The sequence below is a fragment of the Cygnus olor genome, chromosome 4 (assembly GCF_009769625.2).
Source record: "Cygnus olor isolate bCygOlo1 chromosome 4, bCygOlo1.pri.v2, whole genome shotgun sequence".
Classification (NCBI taxonomy): Eukaryota; Metazoa; Chordata; class Aves; order Anseriformes; family Anatidae; genus Cygnus; species Cygnus olor.
The window spans coordinates 10,466,220-10,484,785 of NC_049172.1; the positions used below are offsets into that span (position 1 = coordinate 10,466,220).

General features: G+C 37.6%; 1 protein-coding gene across 1 annotated transcript in view; it reads right to left on the reverse strand.

The window, feature by feature from the left end:
* GRID2 (glutamate ionotropic receptor delta type subunit 2) overlaps positions 1-13,743 on the reverse strand; it is an 805,832-nt gene extending 792,089 nt beyond the window's left edge. The window contains exon 1 of the mRNA XM_040555872.1: positions 13,576-13,743. The gene's annotated coding sequence lies outside the window, so the exon portion shown is untranslated. The remainder of the gene's footprint in view (positions 1-13,575) is intronic.
* Between the last annotated feature and the right edge of the window lie 4,823 nt (positions 13,744-18,566).

Genomic DNA, 18,566 nt, shown 5'->3' on the forward strand with positions numbered 1-18,566 from the left:
AAACCTTTTTGCCAGATCTTCTCTTTGTATGTGAAAACCTTCCCAAAGAGCTAGTTTAGTTATTTTACTGTGAAGTTACAGCTGCAAATGCAGTTATCATGCCACTCAGATGGATGGTAGCAAATACGCCAAGTACCTTGCCCTAGGTGTATTCCAGTGTTTACAAAGCAAAGAGAACAAGCATTATTGATATTGTCTGCAATATCTCTTTATGGACCTTGTCTGACCATTAATGCCTCTACAGCCTGGGGCAGACCACTTGACCCATCTTTCTGGAGCTATGGTAAGTGACAGAGAACCAAGGGAAGGAAAATGCATGCTGAAAGTGTGGTGTGTTAGCAGGCTGGTTTGGAAGTCTACAGACACCAGCATGGTACCACCAGCAACACCAATGCCAGCTTGCTGGTGGTACTCATTTGCAGTGTTATTCTCTTTACTGATCAATTACGAGCACATAGAGCATGCTCTAGTGGAGGGTCGTCTCAAACTTTGTGTACATGAGGACTGGGAGGAGCAGGAACACTGAACTGGACCTGCTAGCATGATCATTTTAAACGTTACTCATTAGTTCTGCAAGGATCGTTTGGCTGTTCTTACCCTTTTAACAGTGCTGCACTGGCAAGGCGTTCATGGCCAGGATCCTGCAGAGCTCTGATATGCTTAAGATTGTTCAAGCTTGTATTCTTTACTGATGGCAATTGTAACAAATTACTAAGTTAATTGATGCTACCATCAGTGAGATTCATTTGCCTATCATTATTTCAGGGACCCTACTCATTTTCTACTGTTGCAGATGATGAAGTTGTGCCTGTGCCACAGTCAGGCCAGCTACAAAACGCAGTTATATGCTAAGTGGTTAAATGAGAGCAATGGAATGAGTACTTGGAAGGCGGAAGGCAAGATGGCACTAACTCCCAGTTTTAACACAATGTCTCAAAATAGTATTTATAACTCTCACTGGCTACCTATTGTTAATTCAGCTAAGAGTGGATGTTTTCAGAAGACATATCCTACACACTGATTATTTCCTTTACTTGTTTGTCCAACTGGAATTCAGCAGAATTTGCAATATCAGACCAGCTGCAAGAGAAGCGGACACCATGTGTGCACATATTCTAGCGACAGAGTTCATACCTTGTATCTACCTCTAGTCTTGTGCATTACAATGGGATATACTATATCTGCTTGATACAAGAGTTTAAGGCCACATATTCTAAATTTCTAGGCTGATGTAAAATATTTGCAGAACATGTTGTGTCTGTATAGCTTAATAGGCTTCAGACAAGTAGAGATGTACTGTTTAGTGAGCATTACATCAGAATTACTGTAAAATTAACTTCTACGGGTAATTTAATATTCTCTCAAAACTTCACGAAAAGCTTTCAATTCGTCACTTCTTATATGGTAAAGACAGGTGGCCAATAAAAGCAAAATTAAGCCCTTTAATATGTTAAAATATGGTGGAAAAGGAATTGCTAGACAGACCAAATTTGAGACCAATAATCATAGAATCATAGAATTATTAAGATTGGAAAAGCCCTCCAAGATCATCTTGTCCAACCATCCCCTTACCACCACTATCACCCACCAAACCATGTCCCTAAGCACCACGTCCAGCCTTTCCTTGAACACCCCCAGGGACGGTGACGCCACCACCTCCCTGGGTGACCTATTCTAATACCTAACCAAATAATAGTACTGTCTGGTGGTAAGTGCCATTTAAGATGAACATTCAAAAAAATTCACATACTGAGAACAGCTACAGGCAGCTTTACTGCCAGCAACTTGCAACTCCAGTCTGATGACAACAGTTTGTCTTCCCTACTCCCACTTTTTCTTTCACATGTGCCACTAGAATGTGGAAGAATGATTTCCCTCTGCTTGCATCCTGCAGGCAGTGGTGTCCTAGAGTTCACACTGTCTGCTATATACAGCAAGGCAGCCAGAGAGCCTCATGTGGATCAAGATCTTAGAACAGTGGTATGAATCACTCCAGGGCTCTGCACCCCAACCACCTGCTGCCTGGTAGATATTTCCAACTTTCACTGTCCTCAAGGTAGTGACTAAAATTCACAGACACTCCTGTGACTGGGTGCCATTGCATATCAAGAGTACACCCTCAGTTTTGGCACAGTAGAAGTCATCTTAAAATCCAGTGTGACAGAAATAACATTTGCAGTCTAGCATTGTCTGCAAGAAAGACAAGACAGCAAGATGATGAAATGGTACTCCATCCATCTAACAGAGAAGTGGTTGGAAAGGCTGAAAGATTCTGCCACAGAGTGGAAGAAATATCTCCAAAGGTGTCTCTGAAGCCACACTGTACTGATGGTATCAAGACAAAAAACATGCATCTCTGAGACTCTTCTTGAAATAAAGCTATTTTTTTATGCTAGGTGTGTCACAAACCCAGATATGAGGCCAAATGCACAGTATATTCAGTGCTGCTGTTATGTGGAGGATTGACAAACAGGAAATAAGATTTTTCAGAATCAGGTTTACCATTTAATTTTTTTTTTCTGGAAACATTATTTTCTAAAGTTTTCTTATCAGAGGGAAAAAATCAGATAAATTTCTGTGCTGTGAAGAGAAAACCCTATAGGGACACCTACAACATCGTTTAAGGAGATAAACTGAAATAGAACTACTTAAATGCAAAAACAAGTAGTGGAAGAGGGTAGTTGATCCCTCAGAGAGATAAACAGTGACAAAAAGACAAGATATGACATTTTCTTACTATGTTCAATTATAGGTGACCACTGAACAGTGTCCAGATCTGCAGAAGCATTTGACTCAAACTATTGGTTTACCAAGTGACCTTTAAGAAGTTTGGACTTTTTGCTCCCCGTCAAGACAGTGCCTTCAAAAGTGAGTTGCTAATTTAGGTACAGCATTTACTTTCTTCATTATAATAACTACAAATGTAAAACAAACAAAAATAAACAGACAAAAAAACTCTAAAAATATATATGTAAGCCTGAAGGAATCAAGCAGTGGTTAATCTGTGGGTCTTTTTATAGGCATCATAAAAAAAATCCAGGTGTGAGTTTACAGGGAAAATATTTTACACTGCAACATACTTCATTTTATGTAAGACCTTATAGAGAAAGGGGGTCGCCTCCATTATTTATAATACATTATTTAAATGTATATATAATACACAATGTATATGTAATACATTTATATACTTTATATAATTTAAATATTGAATTCTGGACTATACTGAAATGAATGTCACAGTCCACCTCATGGTACACAGCAGTCTGTCATGAACAATGTGTGCATAATGTCAAGAATTCACATCTTACACATTTAGCTTGCCACTGAAAAGAAGAAGAATAGTGTTTTACTTCCTCATGTGATGACAAAGTACAGCTGATCTCCATGGAGAGATCATTTTTTCCAAGCTCTTTACTCTATGAGTCTTGTAGGAGGAGGAGTTAATCTGAACAAAAAGCATTGTGTAGAAGTACACACACATTTGATATCAAACACTAAGAATCCTATAAGAGTTTTCATTAGAACAGCTTAGGACAAAGGTTTCAGCGTTTTCATTTTAATTTACTTTAAAGATATTTTAGAACATTTGATCTTGATTATTCTTTCCCAGAAGTATTACTTTTATGACAAGTCCAAAGCTTAAACCCCTTTTTAAGAACACTCAATATTTTATCTGAAAAATCAGAAAAACAGATAGTTACTATAGAATCGCTATGCTAGTATTCATATACTCGTAACTAAGCACATAAGTAAAATCTTGGAATAGTTTGGGTCTTTACCTTGAAATCTACAGCTGATATCCTTTAGCAAGTGTTTGCAGTATAATGGCAATGAAAGCACTGATCATAAAGCCAAGTTTCTAAACCAATTGTCACCTTTCAAACCTACTCTGTAAATATAAAACTTAAAAGAATTTCGGGGGAAAACAATCCCATTCCCACCACTAATAACAGTCAAGTAAAATGACAGCTAGAGTATTCCAGTCTCTTAAGAAGCAGAAAAGTCACTGTTTTTAAGAAAAAAAAAAAAAAAATTTCAGGCTGAAATGGGAAGATGCCAACAGCTCCAAATGCCCTGGTGGGGGGGAAGGGGGAGGGAGGGGAGAAATCAGGACACCACACTGCAGATTTAGTGTTAATAATTGTAACAGCAGACCGTGACAAAAATAAGGATATCCTCACACAGTATTACTGCATTCTTCACATATACAATAGAATTCACTAATTAGCATGCGGATAAGAGTCACGCCCTTCTAAATGGAAATCCTGCCAGAAAGCAGATTCATCACAGTGTATTGGCATGGCCCTAAACAATAGATAAACTGTACACCTGCCTATGAAAGACCTTAATTACAACCCCACTCCATTATTTACCCAAAGGGGAAGAAAAGCCTGGTGATCTGATCTAAGAGGAAGGAACAGGGTTTGGTGTAATGGATCTGGCTTTAGTTTTGCTGACACAGAGTGCTGAAAGTAAAGTGATTTACAAAATGAATATCACCTGCTGAATTGCTGTTCTTGTTTTCTCAAAAGTGTTAAGTAAGGAGTCTTGCATTAGTACAGGCTAGGTACAGAAACATCTGGCTGTTTAGTGGTCTGGCCTCTCAACTGGATTCAACCCCAGCACCATGGGGTAACTGTCTGTGCTAGCAACCACTGTAAACTATTTCCCTTCCCTGGGCCACCAAACCCTGCTCTGGGCCAGCACTATGTTTGCATCTTGGCTGCACCATCTCCAAATCCTCCCCAGAAGTAAAGGGGACGAACTGTTTGCAACGACCTGATCAATGCTTATTTTTTCTCTTAACTGGATTCTGGTTCTGGTAATGCTAACAGTGGTTCCCTTGCATAAAGAACTAGTCATTTGTAGCCTAATTCAGGAAATTGGAGACCAAGTTGTTATTCTTCTATAGCCAGGAAGGGCTTGATGCTACTGATGCTCTATCATACCATACAGTGTGCTGTATTGGGGAAGGGGAATGGTCTTTTCTCTTTCCAAAATGTACATTTGTATATATTATACAGGCTCTGTGTGTTATAGTCATACTTATATACATGATCTGTGTGTATGTATATACATCATATATATATATATAAATATATATATATATATGAATGTTTGGTAAAAAGTAAAAACAGTTTATGGAGCAGTGTCCAGAACTCCTTGCCTCCCATCTGACCTTTTTTTTTACCACTAGACTGAAGACCCGTTATTGCCTCTTCTGGAAGGGCTTACCATGCAGTTGTACAGCAGATATACAGCCCAGATATGTATTAGCTTTACAATTTTTTCCTTTCAGGCATTTAAGACTGTTTTGTATCTCACTTCCTGGTCTCTACACCTGTACCTTCCAGACAGTGCTGTAAACAGAAGTTAAATATTATATTTTCTTAATACATATTTAGAAATATATTTCTAATTCTGTCTGAACTATCCTTCAATATCTTTTTTTTTCCTACCAAGAAAAAGAGCTAAGCTAACAATTTGCTTATATATTTTTTGTTTCCAGTACATGCTACTGTCTTTCTGTATACCAAATATCTGTAAATAGACTGTAGTAAAGACATTGATAACAATAACAAACTAGAAGCAAACAGCTTTGGCAGCAAGTAGCAACATATGCAAATACAGAAAAGGACAGCAGTTTCACAGAATAGTTATCAAATTGTACAAGTGAGGAACTGGTCCTTTATTCTGTTAACTGCAGCTTTCCCTTTCAGGGAAAAGCTTCCTTTGTCCTTCCTGAGCATATTATTTATTGAGCTTCAAACATTATCTGGGGACTTCAGGCATGTAACTAACATTCAACAATATTTCAATAAAAAGAAAATTAATAAAACAAAAACAAAACAAAACAGCCCCAAATCTCCACTAGAGTAAATAAAATAAAATAAAATCCTGGAATTGTTTATTATTATTTTTTTTTTTTTTTTTAAGAAGATTGGGATTTAGTCGTCAGGTAGGAGAACTGCACAATTGCTGAGGACCCTGTTTTTCTAAATAAAAGGGCCTGGCATCCAAGAGATCACTTTCTAAAGGCTTAAACCTTTGAAAGGTTATTCCTTTTGTGACTCTTCACTTGAAATTTGTCCGGTGAACTTGAGAAGAATCACAGCTCTGCAGAACTGAGGAGAAAAGAAGGGCTGGAGCAGCCCTCATAGTGACACTTTCCCTCAAGACCCTATGTGCTTCCACTTGGAAATGTGATCAGGAGACACTGAAATAACTACAATTCCTCTTCAATACTTTTCACAGGTTCCAGCAGAAGGCTGGAGAAACCTCTGATAGAGCAAAAGGCCATAGTTACCACACATGGAAGAAGTATCTAAGAGCTATATAAACAGAAAGGCTTATCAAAAGGATGTGAAAAACCACTGTCTTTGAAGTCTATTCCTCATCAACCTTCCATGATAGAGTTAGGATATACTTCTCAAAATAATTTTTTGAGGCTAGGTTGTATGAAGGCTTCTAGTAGTACTCTTTGGAGACTCATGTCTGTAGTAGCATATCACAAGGCAACAGAAAAATGTTAAAACATTCTGCAGACTTTCTTATCTTGCTATACCAATTAAATAGAAATGAAAAATATTAGTGTTTGGTGCTTGACAAAATGTGATTTTTCTAATAGTGATCTTCATCAAGTTATTTTCTGTCTACAAAGGCAACATGCTAACTTGGCTTGATATTGCAAAGGAAGATATTCTATTCATTCTCAATTAGGAGTAATACATTACTCTTTTACTAACCCTGAACCAAACTATTAGTTCAAATTGTGATAGGTGATACATTTTACTCTGACTAGTCCTACAGGATTGACACAGATGGAATAATCTGTATGTTGTTTCTATACCCAACTGAAAGAGTAGTCACTAAGTACTAATCAATTACACTTTGCAAATGTATTGTGAAGGGGGTTTAAATTAATTTGCAGAACTCCATTTAAAGTGGTCAAATGGAAGCTAGAAAGATATAATCATAATTGTACCCTAACTGTTTACAGAGCTGGCAGTTAGTTTGCAAATCTAATAATTTCTAAATTAACTGTAACTATTTCATAGAAATGGACATAACTGACTAAAATAACTATTAGCTAATTGCTAATTAAATCAATAGTCAGATGCATCTAGAATTGATATCTTTCTCTCAAAGAAACCAATGACAATGATACTTTAACTACATGCCTGTTTTCAAAATAAAACTTTCATTTACCAGCATTGTCAACATTTAGGTGCCGAATGAAACAGTCTTAAAATGTAATTCTTCTATATCCATTGATCTTGAAAGCTACTGCAAAGTCCCAATTCTAATATGAATTATAATAAAATAAAGCAGCAGCCAATAATGCACAGTCAATCTTGTTTGGGGTTTGCTAGTAGACCACAAAAACTTTGCATCAGATATGCAACAAAGAGAAGAGTCAAAAAGCCAAAGTTAAATTTTGTAAAATCCCATGAAGCCTCTAAAGTGGTGTTTATGTATTTTTTTTTTAACCCCTCTCTTCTTTCTCTTCTTATCCTTCTTCTTCAAGAGAACGAAACAGGTGATTTATTTTATTTAAAAAAAATAAATGCTGGAACTGATTGAAAAAAAAGTGTTTTGAACATACATGACATAACCATACAGAGGTTTTTCCCCTCTGGCATAGGCCAAAAAAACAATTTTGCAGGTGCATTCTTAGTGTTTACATGCTTTGGCAAGGTCACCTTTTATAATCAATGATAATTAGAATTCTGCAAGTGCTCAATCTATGGAAGTATTCAGAACTGTACAGGCTTGAATCTTGGCACACCTTTTGCTACTAAGTTTCTTGCTAAAACCAGACCAACTTTCATATGTTGCCTTCCTTCCAGCTGCATTTAACTGTGATCATTGACCTGATTTAAGGAAGCAAAGGCTAGACAACAATTTCATACAAAATTATGCCTTCAGCCAATAAACTGAGCATACTGGAGACCACAGGTGCAACAAGATGGCTGGCTATATTTTCCATCCATGTCTTGACCCTCAGGTGCATTCACACTGTTGTGATATAACCTTCCAGATTTTGTCTCTAATGACTCTAAACTCAGCAGATCAGGGAGGGGCGCATGCCTTCTTACAGCAGGTCCCACATGTTCATGCTTAAGTGCCAAGAGTACTTCGAATCTACAGGAGAGAAAGACGTGAGGTTCAGAGGCAGCTCTGGCTGCCAACGAGACAGGTTGTACGGCGGCAGCATCCAAGAAGCCCTGAAGACCACTTGTGATACTGAACATGAGACAGAAGGAGACTGCTGCCTGCAAGCATTCTGCAAGGAAGAACAAAAGCCTGAGGAAAACATTTAATTACCAGATTGAGACTCCACCTCATATTTTCCTTCCCTCATGGGTAATAAGCATGTCTAATGTATTTACGTGATACTCAGACCTGATGATGGCCATATAACACAAATTCATCTATATAGCTTTACTCTAGCTAGCCTGAGCAATAAGGCAGTATTCAGCCACATTGCACAGAGCTCAGGATGAGACAAAAACTTGCCTGGGAAACATCCTGCTGTGATTAACCTACTTCTGGGACCTGACCTAATCAAGTGATATTTACTGAAATACGTTTAGTGACCTGGAATCATTACTTGGCCCGTAATATTAACTTAGCTTTGAAGTGCTGCTAGCTTTTATGTTTAGAAAATGAGGAATGTGTCTGATACTTGACCACACTGTTCTATCTGCACATAGCATCCAGTTATGTTTCTTCAGAGAAAGTACAAGATGCTGACATTTCAGGTTTAAATTAAGGCATAGTGAGGTTATAAAAGTTGAGGGAGAAGGTTAGTAAGGTAACACTAGAAAGTTTATAATCAATTTATAGAAATAGTACACAGGGCTATAATTCCTACAATGATGACTTATTTTGTTGCTCTGATTTGCAGTACTTGAGTCAGGCCAAACATTCTGCTTTAATAACAATGTCTTATTTACCAGATGGTTAAATCAAGGTTTCCCAATAATCCACAACATAGCAAGCAAGCAGGAATTGTATTACAGTTGCATTGTATCCTAAGCCCTTTTAGTAACAGAATTGCCCATAAAGGAAAGTTATAGTGCCTTCATCATGCTAAGATAGCCTAAAGACTGTCATGTTCCCCAAAGAGCTTAGGGTTTGCTTTGCCTCCTACTCTTCAAAGTTTTATCACGCTGTTCCCTAAAAGACAGGGTAAACTTCTGTTCTAAGGAGTTTTGGGGTTGGTTCTGTTGTTTGTTTTTCTTTATTTTTTTCTTCAGTGACTGGAATAAAGCTGATGGTGTGTAATACAAATAGGCTAGAACAGTGTTTCGTACTTTTCTTGAAGCCCCAAATTAACTGTGCTGCTCCAAGCAGCAGAGGCACAAACTCAACACACCCACATTAAGCACTGCATATAACCTGGTAATCAAAGTTGACTTGAAAAAGCTTTTTACGTCTGCTGATATAGCATGTCTCATTGCAGGTGATCACAAAGAAAAGCTTTTAGATATTATAGTAGCACCTGCAGAAAGAAATTATCCTGAAATTATGACTCACCTTCACAGTTCCATTCATAGCATAGATAGCACTTACTTCCCAAGCACAGGACTTTGAGAAAAACACATGCAGCCGAGCAGGACCAGCTTCACTACACAGCCTGCAGTCAGCAGAGGGCAGTGGAAAGTGTTTTCTTGGAAACTTCATTTCTAGGTGCAGTGCTGCTGCTGTCCTCTGCATTTAGAAACATTTTATGATGTTTTGTCTGAATAATCTCATTTCAAGATATAAACCTTTAAATATAAAACAATTCAAGGCTCCTCAGCTACTCATAGCGAGCAATTTCCCCAATTTGACACAGTCAAAGCATTTTGACATGCAGCAGCAGAGAGTACTAGTTTAGACAGGCCAGGGTTCATCATCGTCAGTTTTAAAACAGCTTGCAGTCACCAGGCCCGGAAAATGAAGGCAATGGAAGTGCAGACAGTCCATCCCATTCTCCATCCCTGTTCCACTACTGAGTGTCTTGTGCTCCCTTTTAGCAGTTTTCAAAAGTCTAATCAGCACTTAACCTAGCTTTACCTAAATCTGACTTTGCTTAGTATCACAGAATCAAAGAATGTTTTGGGTTGGAAGGGACCCATAAGATCATGTAATTCCAACCCTCTGCTATGGGCAGGAGCACCTTCCACTAGACCAGGTTGCTCAAAGCCCCATACAACCTGGCCTGAGGCACTCACCTGCACAGGAAATTCAGAATTACAGTTCCAGAGCTGAATAGATCCCCAGTCAATACCTATTTACCAAATCTTATTATTTCCCATGCACATAAAGATCTTTTTTTATTATTATTAAAATTTAGGCTTTTGTGTCTACAATGCCGGTGTTCCTACAGCTATATAGCAACTTAATGGAGGTGGGGAAGGATGTTGGTGCTGAATTTAAGGTTATAATGAATTCCAGCTGTTGACAAATCTGTTTAAAGCCAGAAGTTGCAAAGTGCAAATCTGTGACATTGAAATAGTCCATGATATCAGCAAAACTTAAAGACTGACTTATTTTTTCTTTTGCCTTAACTGTTCTTCACATACTAGTCAGAAGACACTTATTTAAACTTAAAAAAAACATAATATTTAAAAAAAGTGGGGAGATACTTACATAGCTACATGGTTTGTTTAGACTGTTTAAGGCTGCAGGAAAGAACACTTCAACTTCTTCCTATATGCTAAGCAGTATTCTGCCCAAAATATTCACTGAGAATTAGTTGTATTCCATGCTCATGGAGTTTCCATAACCATTCACAACAGCACGTAATATTTCACATATAAGAGAAAAAATGAAGGTTTTTTAAAAGTATTTTTCACTCTCTAGCTTTAACTTCAAACTTGTTTTTTTCCATTTTTTTTTTTTTATATATTCTCAATTTCTAAGCATCTGTAGGGTCTTCACATATCTGAGTAACAAAAAAATACCGCTCAACGTATCTTCTTCATATTTTAGGTACGGGTGAGAGGTAAATAAGATTTGGTGTATATTTCCAAAAGGTTTTAGTCCTCAATTTTCATGCCAGCAGCATTCAACATTGCCTTTTTAGGGAATTCTTAGGAGACTTTGCTTTGTAGGAACCTAGCTTTCTTTTCTGGAGACTAAAGGATAATCTCCTAATGCTCTGAGTCTCTGCAAAATCATCCTACTTATCCCAGGAACAGGAGCAAAATTTAAGAGTTTAAATATGGCAACACATAAGTGCATCTCTATAAACTCTTGAGAGTTTCACAGAGCAACTACACAGCTCTCACTGGGAGTATTCATATCTTTCAGGTTATGAATTACCTGCTGCAGCCAAGCTGTATGGCTCTGAAAGGCTTTGTGTTATGGATTATGACAAGCCCAGGATATGACCTGTAGACAGCAATATGAGAATTCACTAGGGCTCAAGTTTCTGGATTTTTATTTTTATTTTTCGCAACTCTTCCTGTTTTGCAAGAAAAATATTGTGTATAAAACCAATCAGATCTAATGTTACATCATGTACTAGAAAGCGCCTGTACAGAGATAGCTAATTACAATCTGTTAGCTTGATCATTCAGAATAGGCTTTCATACACTTATCATTAAAATCCTAAAATATTAGGACTGTTGCAAGGCAAATTATTTTGTGAGTTACAGACTTATTTGGAACTGGCTTTTTCCTGTGTTCTTGACTTGCCTCATCTTTATCCTTGAGAGGTGTCTGATTACCAGGCTAATCTAACAGCTGTAGCTATACCTTTGGCAATGAACAAGATCTGGATTTAGATGCCAAACATACAAAGACTTTGCATTTTACTGTCTGAGCCAGATTCTCAAAGAGTTTTTCATATTCACACTGCAATGATGAAGATAAATAGGGTTCCTCTTGTTCCACAGACTTAGTAAGTGGAACAAGTAGTGTGTGCTAATGGAGTCTGTGCATGCATGCACACTCTCCATTAAAACAAAAGGTTGCAGCAGCACTGGGAATAGTTCTTTTTGCATGTAGCCTTATCAAATCAGTTTTAAACTCTAAAGGAATGGATTTGTACCCAAGTATCTGCATCACTAACTGGGGGTGAGGGGAGGTTGTAAATAAAGCTCATTTTTCATTTCAACAAATCTATCATCACATTGAGACATAACAGCATGGAGTAGCTGTTTATTTATACACAAACACTTCACACTGAATTATATTATTAACAAAGGAGGAGGTAAAACCACAAGTAGTCTCTAATAAAGTAGCAACTGCTAAATAAGAGGAGGCAAGTAAGTACCATGACATTAAATCTATAACATTGTGACTCAAAAAGCCAAAAAACTTCTTTTTCAGCCTAAATAGGAAAGCTCTGCTGGACAGAAGCAGGCTGTGCATGACCCAGACTTCCAAATAAAGTTTCACATTAAGAAAAAAAAAAATAGAGGAAATGAGTATGAAAGAGTTCCCTCTATTTTTTTTTTTTAATATATTTACTTTAATATTATGAACAAAATTATATTAAAATATTTATGGTAGAATTTTATTTCTGTAGCAAGTAATAAAGAAGATTGTTTCTGTGTCTCATTCTCTAGAAGCCACCATTTACAGAGTATTTTTATTCCTCCACTGTGAAAGCTGTTTGTAAAGCTGACTTCTTTAATGGGGATCTAGAGGGCGGGAAATAGTCCTTTATAAGGAATACTTTCCAGGTCCATGGGCAAAACACAAAGCTTTCTCAAACAAGCACTGATGACCCTATTGCTCTACTGCATGGCTCATAAAAGGAAGTTGCACTGCCATTGTGGTGCTCTGAGAAGACAGAAATGGACTAACCCTTCCTAAGCAAATGTTAAGGGGTGAAGATTTTCACAGCCCACAAGCCAAGTGGCACTTGATACAAGAACTATTTTATTTTAAACACCACACATACTTCCTGACAGAACACAGGTTTCACTCTACTATCTCCCAACAGACGCTTAATGGTGAAAAATCACAGGTCTAGGTATCAACAAGCTGAAGCCTGACCTACTTATTTACAAATAAGATATTACAAGATATATATGATATGTACAAGATCAACCTTGCCATCTTTATTTGTGTGAAGCCCCTGTCAATTTCTAAGATGGTTTCACCTGCTGAGGAACAATCAGGACCTCTATTTGCCCATACAAACATACAGGAAAGGAATCAGCTTTGTCATGATCAGAAATAAATAGGTTCAGAATTAACAAGGCATACAAGAACAATTCTTGTAAATGGTTCAACTCCAGATATGATTTATTAAGGAATCATTGACAGCAACAAGAAGATGGATGAAGGCAATGAAAACCCGTGCACAAGGACAAGACATAACAACTTCAGAGCAATTCAATTCAAACTCACTTAGTCAATACCAAGAATTGTCTGTTCTTATACTGCTAACTCTCAGTTCTTGGTCCAAAGAAGTTGCAAACTCTTTTTCCCATCTACTTTTTATTTTTGCAAGTTCTACAATTTCTATTTTACTTTTTCCTTAGGGTTAAAAAGGTCTCACAAACATATAGTTAGATTTCATCAACATCTGCTTTATGGGTGCAGTGTTGAAAACATAGCGACACTTACCTGTCTTAGGAATCTGATATAGTCTTCTTTCTTGCTTTTCAGGTGCTTCTATTTCATCCTTATAGTTTCATCCATTGAAGATGCTCATAACCTAATGGCAGCTGCATACTCCCTTCACAGTGTACTGCATTCTTCCTGGGGAATACTCTCTACCTGCTTTCCCAGCTCACAGACCTCTTCTATCTTTCTGCTAAAGAGGTATTCATCACCACTAGATGGAAATTAAATTTCATGTACGGTCAATAACCTCAAAAAATTCTCCTATGTTTTATGCATGTTGTAAACCTTTACATACCTTTATAAATAAAACCAAGCCTAACCAGCATGATATCTTCTAGAAAAGAGCAAACCTCAGGCACGCCTGATAGCTATATATACAAGCACCTGAATGCTAATGTAGATAATGGGATACTTAAGGAGGTGTTCTTAAGGATAGAGAACACCACAGAAAGCCTAAAGTATATTAAGGCACCTAATATTCTTTAAATATTTTGTTTGTTTGTTTGTTTATACTATTATTGTAGAAAGGGTAATGTTTACAGTGAATTAATTAGAAATACAACTTTAATCCATGCAGACACACTTGAACAAAGTTTAATCTCTTATAGATAAATAACAGTTCTCAAACTCACCCTAATGACATCTTAGAAAATTATCTTAGAAAACTATCACTCAATGTCTTTCTTATCATTAGTCTTTCCAGTGCGCAAGCCTCTTCCTATCAGTTGTAAACTGCAGTGGTGCAGGCTGAAGCTCATTGAAAAGATACAGAAAGAAGTAATACCAAGAAGGAACTGTAAGGAACAAAAAATTAAACAGATCTGGTCACTGTGACCAAAATAAAATCTATAAAGCAACAGATGAAAGATGAACTATAATAGTAAAACTGCTATCACTGAGATCAATGACGTATTTATATTTGTTGGAGGAAAATAAACTTTGTTATCAAGGAAAAAGCATCTGTAATATTTTCCATAAGCCTGCAGAGGAACTTACCTGAAGGACTTCCCAGAAGAGCTGTGTGGAGCAATTTGGGGAAAATGCTGACAGTGAGAAATTTAGTGAAATCAAGACAGAATTGCATGCAAGACTAAACCAACACATGGCAGTCATCAGCAAAAGCCCAGCCAGCTCGCAGCTAGGAAAACATGCCTTATCCATAGGTTATAGAATAAACACAGATGCAGCAAAATGAGTCACCAGAGAAAAACAAAAAATTAAACTGGAGGCAAATGAAGCTTTTTGCACATGCATGACAAGAAACCCATTGAGCAAAACCAACTTTTTGTCTGTGCTTGAGTACTTGTCTTGCATGTTATAAATAAGAAGACTACAATAGGATGAAATAAAATGCCATATAACCTCAGATCCTAGAAAAAAAATAATATCAAAAATCAAAATGGCATCCAAATAAAAAGAAAAGTATATCGCAGAACTTTATTTCCTAGAAAACAAACAAACAAACAAACAAAAAACAACATAATTGTCAAAAACTCAAAAACTGTGAGAAGAAAAGTTAGGTTGCACAAAAAAAAAAACTTTGATACTTATGCTCATTTTTAAAAATGTTAGGTTCCTTTCACTGAGACTTATATGCTTATGTTACATTTTACTTTCTATTTACATCAGGCTGTTGTGGTTTAGCCCGGCTGACACCACACAGCCGTTCACTCACCCTCCCCCCTCCCTCTCTGGGATGGGGGAGAGAAACGGGAAAGTGAAGTCTGTGAGTTGAGATAAAGACAGTTTATTAAGACAGGGAAAAGAATAACAACAATAATAATAATAATAATAGTATTAATAGTAATAATGTGTACGAAATAAGTGATGCACAATGCAATTGCTCACCACCCGGTGACCGATGCCTATCCCCGAGCAGCCGGCCCCCCCCCTCCACCCCGGCTAGCCACCCCTATATATTGTTCAGCATGACGTCAGATGGTATGGAATACCCCTTTGGCCAGTTTGGGTCAGCTGTCCTGGGTCTGTCCCCTCCCAGCTCCTGCTGCATCCCTAGCCTGCTCGCTAGCAGGACAGAGAGAGGCTGAAAAGTCCTTGGCTTGGTGTAAGCACTGCTCTAGAACAATTAAAACATCAGCATGTTATCAGCGCTCTTCTCATTCTAATCCAAAACATAGCACCCTGCCAGCTACTAGGAGGAAAATTAACTCTGTCCTAACTGAAACCAGGACACAGGCTTAGAAGATATTATGATCCTTCAGTGCACCTCAGCTGATAGGCAGTAGCTTATTAACCCACAATAATTTGACTGTGGGTCCAGTACGCTTGTTGTGTCCTTTCACACCAATAAACCTTACTTTTTTTTCAAATGGCTAAGCATGACAAGCTTGACCTCAGTGTCCTAAGGCATACAAAAAATAAATGGTTTCTGAAACACATAAATACACCAGGAACGCATAATATTAAAACACGCACACACACACAAGACAAACAAAACAAAACAAAATATCCAAATCATAATGATTACATATATATATTTAAATAACAGAACTGGTCACGAAAACAGACCCTTATTCCAGTTGGTGTTCTGCAAACACAGAGTGAAAAGCCATGCCTGATTCCAGCAAGCATAGTTCAAATATTAATCACACATCTTCTGAAACGTGTGTTAAAGAAAATGGATATTTTCATAAAGGCTCAACTATGAGGATTGTTTCAGAAGAACGTAGTGTGTTATGTGGGTGTTTCATGCAGTGAGGATCCTTACCCTGTGTACTCTATCACAGGAAGTGATAAGAGTATCTCTCCCACAGTATAAAAGTCAACAGTTTTCTACAAGCCAACTCTACATAAATAAATGCTATTTGTGGGCAAAACAAGTGTTTCAAAGTTAGGAGTTACAAATGGGTTGCCCTGAATTACTCTATGACTTTAAGAGTTTTTCAGTCTTTTAGTGGACAGCTTAATATCCATATAAGATGATTCTTGCCTATCTAACAAGAGAAGGAGTTGAATAAATACTTTAAAGAAGTGATTGCAGGTAAAGGATTGGACACAACCAGATTTTCAGAAATATATATAGGTATATGTATACTTGCATTTGTGTGCATTCATGGTTTCTGTTTCATATATTCAAAAGCTGCAGATGTTAGAAAGCTAAATTAAAGAAAAATACATTTTATAGAAATGGACTGAGGCTCCTAACCCCAATACATTAGTTATTTGAAGTGATGTAGAAGGGCTACAAAGCCCTTTGATGTGAAGGGTCTGGAACACAAATCCTATGAGGAGCAGCTGAAGGAACTGGGGTTGTTTACTCTGGAAAAGAGGAGGCAAAGGGGAGACCTTATTGCTCTCTGCAACTACCTGAAAGGAAGGTGTGGTGAGCTGGGGGTCGGCCTCTTCTAACAGGTAACTAGAGTTAGGACTAGACGGAATGGTCTCAAGTTGCGTCAGGGGAGGTTCACGTTGGAAATGAGGAGACATTTCTTCTCAGAGTAGTTAGGCATTGGAACGGGTTGCCCAGGGAGGTGGTGGAGTCGCCATCCCTAGGGGTGATCAAGGAAAGGTTGGATGTGGTGCTTAGGGACATGGCTTAGTGGGTGACATTGGTGGTAGGGGGATGGTTGGACCAGATGATCTTGGAGGTCTTTTCCAACTTTAATGATTCTATGATTCTATAGCCAGTGTATGAATATAAAAGAGAGCATCCAGTTGGTCACGGAGAGTGGGGTCTTACAGAAAAGTCTGTCCTTTTATGTGGTAGTGAGTAGTGGTAGGATCACAGTCTTGATTTTGGGCATGGACCAGTAGGAATTGCCATGCATTCTGTCACAAGGCAGCTCTGGGTTTTAGAGTCTTTTTTTTTTTTTCTTCATTTGTATTTTAAATTGGTTAAAAAAAAAAAAAAAAAGAAACAAACAAAACAACAACAACAACAGACAGACTTGTTTGGAGAAACACTTGCAACAATAACAAAACAGTAAACGGCTAGTTGCTAAGCAATACACTTTTCATAGTCCAGATGGAGTCCCATCCTACATGGGAGTCTTACTGTTTCCCTTTAAATACTGTATAATAACATCATTTGAAAATGTATTCTCCAAATGGCATCCTGCAAGCCTGCAAAGTGGAGTGCTTGATTCAGCTTTGCTGAAGCCATGAGTACTGCCTGAGGAAAGCCCGTCTGTCAAACCTCTTCTGTGCCGAAGCCATTCAACAGTTGTCCCATTAGTATCTCATTGCATTTACTGCGACAGACAACTGCATTTGTAACTGTTACAGGTTGGTTGTTTGTTTGTTGTTTGTTTGTTTGTTTGTTTTGTCTCTCCAGCAGGTGTGAAGAAAAAAAGATGACACTCCACTGGTTCATGCCTAAGAACTGCCTTCTGGAACAGTCTTTCTTGCTACTTTATTTACATTCAGGAAAACAAAACAAAACAAAACAAAACAACATCAACAAAACAAACACACAAAAAAAAAAAAACAACAGAAGAACAAAATACCAACCCTAAACACACACTTAAAAAAAAAAAAAAAAAAGAAAAGAAAATAGGAAGGGGCAAACCAAGGATTCATCACAGTTCAATCTTGTGCAGTGCAGGTGGGACCACAGGTAACCATACCACCCACAGGTCCAACCAGCTCCATCATGTTGCTTCCCAAGAGGAAAATGCATCATAATTTGATATTATAGCTCAAGCAGAACACAGTAAGCCATGCAAATACACTTGCATAAACATATCACCCCTCCTGATCACCTTTGCTAGTTTAATTTTCTGAACTATCAATCTGTATTATCAAGCTTCCAACGACATGTACCAATAAGCAAGTTAAGTTGAACACCCAAATATTTATTTACTGTCAAGTTTCAAGTTTTCTGAGTATCACTCATACAAAAGTAACTATAAGATTTAAATATCACAGTGTGTAACTGCTGTGAGATTATGTCTAACAGCTGGCAATCTGCATTTTCTGGGTATTAAATATTACTGAACAATGTAAAAGAACAAACATTCTGGTCTCGTAGG